The sequence below is a fragment of the Beta vulgaris genome, chromosome 5, assembly GCF_026745355.1.
Source record: "Beta vulgaris subsp. vulgaris cultivar EL10 chromosome 5, EL10.2, whole genome shotgun sequence".
NCBI classification, from domain to species: Eukaryota; Viridiplantae; Streptophyta; class Magnoliopsida; order Caryophyllales; family Amaranthaceae; genus Beta; species Beta vulgaris.
This window is the reverse complement of record NC_079206.1, coordinates 32,503,717-32,510,984: the sequence shown is the minus strand read 5'-3', so window position 1 is coordinate 32,510,984 and position 7,268 is coordinate 32,503,717. Positions and strand designations below refer to the sequence as shown.

Sequence of the window (7,268 nt, the reverse complement as noted above, 5' to 3'; positions counted from 1 at the left end):
GCGATCACTGGGGGGCACCCCCCAAAGTCATTTAAAGAGGCTATGAAACATGAAGGGTGGCCTGAAGCTATGGGAGCTGAAATACAGGCTCTGGAGGATCATGGTACATGGGAATCGCAACCCCTACCTCCAGGCAAAAAGGCTTTGGCCAGCAAGTGGGTGTATACGAAAAAATATGATGAGAAAGGCACCCTTCAGCGGTTGAAGGCTCGATTGGTTATTTTCGGACATCATCAGGTGGAAGGAATTGATTACAATGAAACATTTACCCCGGTAGCCAAAATGACTACGATTCGTACTTTCCTGGCCATTGATGCAGTGAAGAAATGGGAGGTACATCAGATGGATGTTCATAATGCATTTTTGCATGATGATTTGGAGGAAGAGGTCTATATGAAAATTCCCCCTGGATTTCAGGAAAATAATACTAATCTTATCTGCAGGATGAAAAATCACTATATGGGTTGAAGCAGGCACCCCGCTGCTAGTTCGCGAAATTGGCCACGGCTTTGAAGGCATATGGTTTTACCCAGTCATACTCTGATTATTTTTTGTTTACTTTGACCCGGAACGCTATTCAGCTGAACATTCTGATATATGTGGATGATATGATTAGCAGGAAATGATCAGGAAGCTTTACTGAACTTCAAAGCTTACCTTGGAAAATGTTTCAAAATGAAGGATTTGGGTGCTTTGAAATATTTCCTTGGTCTGGAGATTGCCAGGGGATTGCAGGGCATTTTTATGAGCCAACGAAAGTATGCCTTGGATATTATTTATGAGGCTAGACTGTTAGGTGCTAAACTCGTTGAGTTTCCTATGGAACAACATCATTAGCTTGCCTTAGCTGATGGTCCGGTATTTGATGATCCAGAACATTATCGCAGATTGATGGGCAGGTTGATTTATCTTGTCGTTACGCGACCTGATTTAGCATATTCTGTTCACATTTTGTCCCAGTTTATGCAGGCTCCTAAGGTTGTTCATTAGGAGGCCGCGTTATGAGTGGTTCGCTATTTGAAGAAAAATCCAGGGCAGGGCATCCTTTTTCGTTCGGATAGTGCTCTTCGCCTAGAAGGATGGTGTGATTCTGATTGGGCTAGCTGCCCTCTTACATGGCAATCCTTGAGTAGGTGGTTTGTTTTGTTGGGGTATTCTCCTGTTTCCTGGAAGACTAAGAAGCAGCCTACTGTTTCGCGATCGTCTGCCGAGGCTGAATTTCGTTCTATGGCTACTGTCATCTGCGAGTTAAAGTGGTTGAAGCAGCTACTGGGTGACCTTGGCATTCAGCATCCTGCCGGAATGCGCTTATATTGTGATAGCCAATCGGCATTATATATTACAAAGAATCCTGTGTTTCATGAATGGACTAAACACATTGAGGCAGATTGCCATTTTGTTAGGGATGCTGTCACTGAAGGTCTTGTGCGTCCGTCATATGTTCCTACTAAGTTTCAACTGGCCGATATCTTTACTAAGGCGCATGGTCGGACTCAATTTGAATTTTTGTTATCCAAGTTGGGCGTTCGTGATTTGCACACTCCAACTTGAGGGGGGATGTTAAGGACTCTTATTATTAGAGATATAATAATTTGGTCTGTTTCAGATAGAAGTTAGGAATCGGTTTGTGATTCCTAATAGGACTCTAGGATGGAGTTGTATAAATACGTGTGATTTATGAATGAGAAAGATAGGCGATTGATCTGATTTAACATGTCCTCATCATGCAAGATGGAAGACATCACGTATCAGGGGACTTCTTGTACTTGGACTTTACTATAAAATTTTCTGGGGTTCATGCCATGTTTTGTTTTTATTTGCAAAGTATTATAAGAAATGATTGCTGAATCTCTATTCTCAATGTTTTTTTTTTGTTGATATTTCTAGGTCCTTAGATAGTTCAAATCTATTGACCAACTACAATAGTTGATAAGTCTACAATTGAGCACATTTAGATGACAATTGTTTGCTAATCTGGATATAGATTAATTTTGGTCACAGTTTGTTTACTCTGATTGCCATGTTAAGTTAGAAAAGCAACTACTGTCATTTCCATTGCAAAAAATTTATATAACCATAGCTATTGACTGATGAATGTATAATGACTAATAGCTGGATTACCAACAAAACTAATGCGTTGGAGTGTGTACAACACTTGTCTTGTTTTCAAGCTGAATCAGAAGTGTAGATCCCATATCTCCCCCTTATCCATCATATTTCATTTACTGAAGATCTGAAGGGATCCCCCACAAATAATTTCTTTGTTCCTCTGACTTTGCATAGCACAAAAACTCAAACCTTTAATGATATGATACTCCTAGTTGCCTAAAATAATCTTCTACACCAGTGATGGAGCCAGGATTCTCAAAGTGGGGGGACAAAATTCGACCGTCAAACATTCGGGAAAAAAACATGTAAAAAAAACAATACAACACATATTGTTTAATACTTAATGTTTTACATTCAAAATTTCAAAATGCTTATAGTCTTACAATCTAAGAAAAATGACAAAAAAAAAAATTAAACTAAAAATAAAAATTACAAATTCATGAGTTTGAGGAGAGGTAAATGAAGGAGATTCAGTTTGAGGTGTTTCACTATGAGCGGGTGAAGAAGTTTCTTGGGATTTCATTCTTTAAAATTGTCGAAGTTCGGGTTGTTTTCCCTTAGCCTTGAACTTGTTAGAATTAGATGAATGTGAATCACTTGACATTTCCTATTAAATTGATAAACATAAATTAATTACATATCAAAGTATTCCTCTCCAAACCAAACTATTCAATATTCCAATTGTAAATCAACTCATATTTATAATTTCCTAATTAGAAATTTCAAATTGCAAACTAACAATTTCCTAAATCATGAGTTCATGACCAATTCTAATTTCCAAACCAACAACAATTCAACAAATCAATCTAACAACCTAAATCCATAATCACAAATTAACATTTCACAAACATCATAATTCAGTAATTAACAACCAAACAATGTAAATTGTAAATATAAAATATTACCTTAAAAAAAAACTGAAACTCAAACTTAGGGTTAGTTAAGAAAACTTACAAATTGACTGAAAAATGTAATGGGCGTCGGGAGTCGGGCGGCCGGCGAGTCAGGTAGTCGGCAACGGCGACGCGTGGGCGGTGCACCGGCTTCGCTTCGCTTCGCTTCAGAGTTCAGCCGTCGCTTCGCTTCGCTTCCTGTTCGAGTGTTCGTGACTTCGTTCCTCACCAGTCGTCGTCGTCGGCTTCGACGACTGAGAATCTCCGGTCGACCGTCGACATCTTCCTCAAGCTCTCTTCCTCAGACTCTCACTCTCTCTCTTCCTCAGTCTCTCTCTTCACTCTTCAACGCTTTTTTTGTTCAAAACATTTCACGCGTCCCTGACTGTTGAGCGTGTTTTTTTTTCCCTTTTTTTTTAAGAAATTATTTTTTAGAAGTGGGGGACATCTATCCCCATGTCCCCCCCAGCTGGCTCCGCCACTGTTCTACACTATACTTATGGTCATTGAATCATAATTGGTGCATGATATACATTTTAATATTTTATATCCTATTTGAAGGCCTATGATAATCCAACTCCGTTGCGAAGTATGTGTTTTTTGTCTCTGTCATCGGTTTATACAACCACTATTGCTCATAATTCTAGGTTTTCTAATAAGTGACAATGAATTTTACACTCTCTGTAGGGGAGAGGCGTAGGATTACCGAGTATTTTCTCAAGGGACGTTCCAAGTGAAGATCCACAACATATATAGCCATGTTTTGCAGTAACTTTAATAGTATGCTTTTCATTGTCCCATAGGCATCCCTTTCTGTCATACTTTGGGTCAATCTTCTTTTACTAATATACATGCTAATTAGCCATCATATAAATCTCAAGCTATATTCATGACTGTAAATTACAGTGTTTCATTGCAGTGGTGGAAGATCTTTTTAGGAGAAGGCAACCATTGCCCTAGCTAGATGCTATCCGTAAATTTGTAGGTGGACCAGAGAGCATGATGCTCTCTGTGCACCTGTTACATAACGGCGACATTTTGTTAAGTATGTGAGTGGACCCCTCAAAGAAATTAAAAAAAATAAAATTTGTTAAACACAAATTGTTGCTATAGTTTCCCACAAATTGCGGCAGTGGGTAACTACTCATATCTCCTCATATTTGTATCTTGGGTGGAGTACATCAAACTTTACCAAAAAAACTTCTATTATTTATGGTTTTGAGTACTAAATTATGTGGATTGCATTTACTTTGCAAATAATAACACCTATAATGGTTGATTTTAAATTTTGAGATGATTTGAATTGCGAATTTATAGCTTTCAATAACGTTAACAATGACGAAGATATATTAGAATGAAATTGTGTATTTTATATTATTTCATTGCTCTAATTTTTCCTAACCATTAAAATGAAATAGGTAGTAGCATAATTAACACAATTCATAAACCAGCAAACTGTTTTTTAACAAATTAAATATAGAGTAAATTTCACAAATACGAGTAAAATTATAAAAAGAACATGAAGATATAAAACAAAGAACATATCATAAAGGAACATGTCCATATAGTAGTTATTAAACAAAAAATATCGAAAATCACAAAAATGAATAAAATCGTAAAAAAGAACATGAATATATCAAAGAAAGAACACCATAATAATTATAAAAGAACATGTTTATATAGTACTTGAGAAACGAAAGGCTTTTAAAATTCATAAACATGAAAAAAAAACATAAAAAGAACATTAAGGTATAAAACAAAGAACAACATACTAATTGCAAATGACATGTGTATATAATACTTGAGATTCAAAAAAAAATTATTAAAAATCACAAAGATGAATAAAAACATAAAAGAACATGAAGATACCAAACAAAGAACATCATATTAATTATAAAAGAACATAAACATATAATAGCCGAGATACAAAAAACTATATAAAAATTCACTCGGAATTTTTGGGGAGTTCTATCATTTTGTTTTTTTTTTTAAAAATTATTATTATTATTTTTAAATATATTTCCCTTTCTTTAAGTTGCGTTTGATATTCAAAATCATGCGTTTTGGAGTAGGACCACGTAGAGGAAGGTGGTCTCTAGTCCACCATCTACGCTTTGGATGCTATCTATTTCATTAAGTCTTCAAAGAAAAAGTAAGTTCTTTCCCATGCATTACGACAGACTGACACTCATTACATCATCTAAAGTTTCTGGTATAGTCTAGACTACTTAGACGGCTAGACCCAAAAAAAATCCAATAAAATGAAAAATGAAGTGAAAAGAATATGCTGTTTTTGTTTATGCTAAAATTTGCCTCTTACGACAGAATTAAAGTTAGGGACACTTTAACCAGATTATGTATATGTCAATGCAAGGAATGAATGCCGAAAGGGGATCAAAGGGATGAACACACATAGATGGTGACGCGGAAAACCCCAATGAAGGTGGGTGAAAACCGCGGGTGGAGATGGCTCCATCAATCTACGATCAATGACCGTCGTTACAGATGAGTGATGATCGTTTACAGCTTAAGTTTCTTCTCTAAGTACCAAATGTCAAGTAGTCTATTCTAATCATATTGATTTTTCTTTTATATGTCCTTTGCCGTATCTTTTTTTTTTCCTTTTGCTTTTTCTAAATAAATGCGCTATTGAATTCCTAGATAATTACAATGGTAACGGTCCCTTGATTATAGGAGATCTTCCTAACCAAGCTCCAACGGCAAAATCTTCTTTCCTTCTGTATGCAGTTTATTTCCATCAGCGGTTATCTTGGCTGAATAAGTGTCGCGTTGAACTCCTTCCTTTTTCGGACAATCAGTTACGGATTTTAGACTTCTTTGTCTTCGTATCCTCTCATCGTCTCGTAGTGTCAAAGTCACTATGTCATCATGTCAATGTCATCCTGCAAAAATCAGCCATAACAGTTTGCCCCAAATTGTCGAAACGGGGTAACATAAAACCATGAGACAATTGTTAAAAAAAATCAAAGAATCAAGCAAAATATCTTCAATGTAATCAAGATACTTCAGCAAAAAAAGTATAGAAAAAATCTTGCATGACAGGTATAGAAAATGTACTACGGAGATACTTAGCAAAAAAGGAAAGACGATCTGCAAGGCAGCCCAAAGGTCTCAAATAAAAAGGTAGTTTTTTTTTTTAAAGAGCCGTCAATTTCTAACCGTTGGCCCAAAATAATGATTGCCTTTGGAGATATAAATACCGCGGGCGGTTGAAAACTTCACCCCACCAAATCTTTCTCTCTCTAAAGCAACATAATTTCCATAACTTCCATAATTCTCTTCGCCGGAGAACTGATCTCTAGTACCAGGTAAACTTTTACTTTATGTCCATTAGTCTCTTTAATTCGCACTTTTCCTTTCTTCCTCAATTGCACCCATGGCACCTAGTAGGCGTAGCATTAGGACGTTCGAAAAAACCAGGAAAAATCAAGAGGTAAGCAGAAAGTCGTAGAACAAAGAAGCGAAAATGAGGACGAACAGTCGACCATGTCAGAGGAAGACATGATGAGGTTTTTAGAGTTAGGAAATTTGCCCGGCAACACGGTTATTAGACACGCAGAGTCGGACGAACCATCAGAGACATCCCCCACCACCTGGGTGGTACTTTACGAATACCCCTTTAAAATAGGTCCGAGACTCCTTTCACCCCCCTAGCCAGAGACTTAATGCAGATCTACCAGATCAACCATGGGAAGATAATGCCCCAAGTCTGGCGAATTCTGAGCATCGTTGACAGAGTGACGGCGTCGTGGAAAGAAGCCTTCACTCTTCACGATCTCTTACTCTATTATGAATTTAGGGTTAAGGCCAAGAATAGGATAGCCCTTCATGCCAAAGCGAGACTAGAGCCTTTGGTTGGGGGAGTCCAATCAAACGACAGAGGATGGAAGAACATATATGTTTTCTTGAAGAAATCATTTATGCGGGAAGCTGGAAAATACCTAATTGGTGGCTGGAACACAAAAGGTTTGTTTAATTTCAATCACATTTTCTTTTACGTCGTTTCGTTAACATTACTTTTACATCGTTCCTGTAATCCCCCATAATTTTAAAGGATTTTATAAATATATTTAAGTATTTATATATTTATATTTAAACTCAAATGAGTTTGGAAAATGATTTGATTATTTAAAAAGGTTGACTATTTTAAAAGTCAAATGTAATTATTTTTCATGGCTTAATAAAATTAGAAATATTTTAATTAAGCATGTTTTAATAAAAGTTTTAAATATTAAAGCACATTGA

At 36.4% G+C, this 7,268-nt stretch overlaps 1 long non-coding RNA gene across 1 annotated transcript; it reads right to left on the bottom strand.

Annotated features, from left to right (window-relative positions):
- Window positions 1-2,415: 2,415 nt before the first annotated feature.
- On the bottom strand, window positions 2,416-4,054 carry LOC125497506 (uncharacterized). The gene is made up of 2 exons (XR_007274354.2): window positions 3,064-4,054; window positions 2,416-2,716 (listed from the first exon to the last, which is right to left on the bottom strand). It is a non-coding gene; the product is annotated as an uncharacterized LOC125497506 (long non-coding RNA).
- Window positions 4,055-7,268: the final 3,214 nt, after the last annotated feature.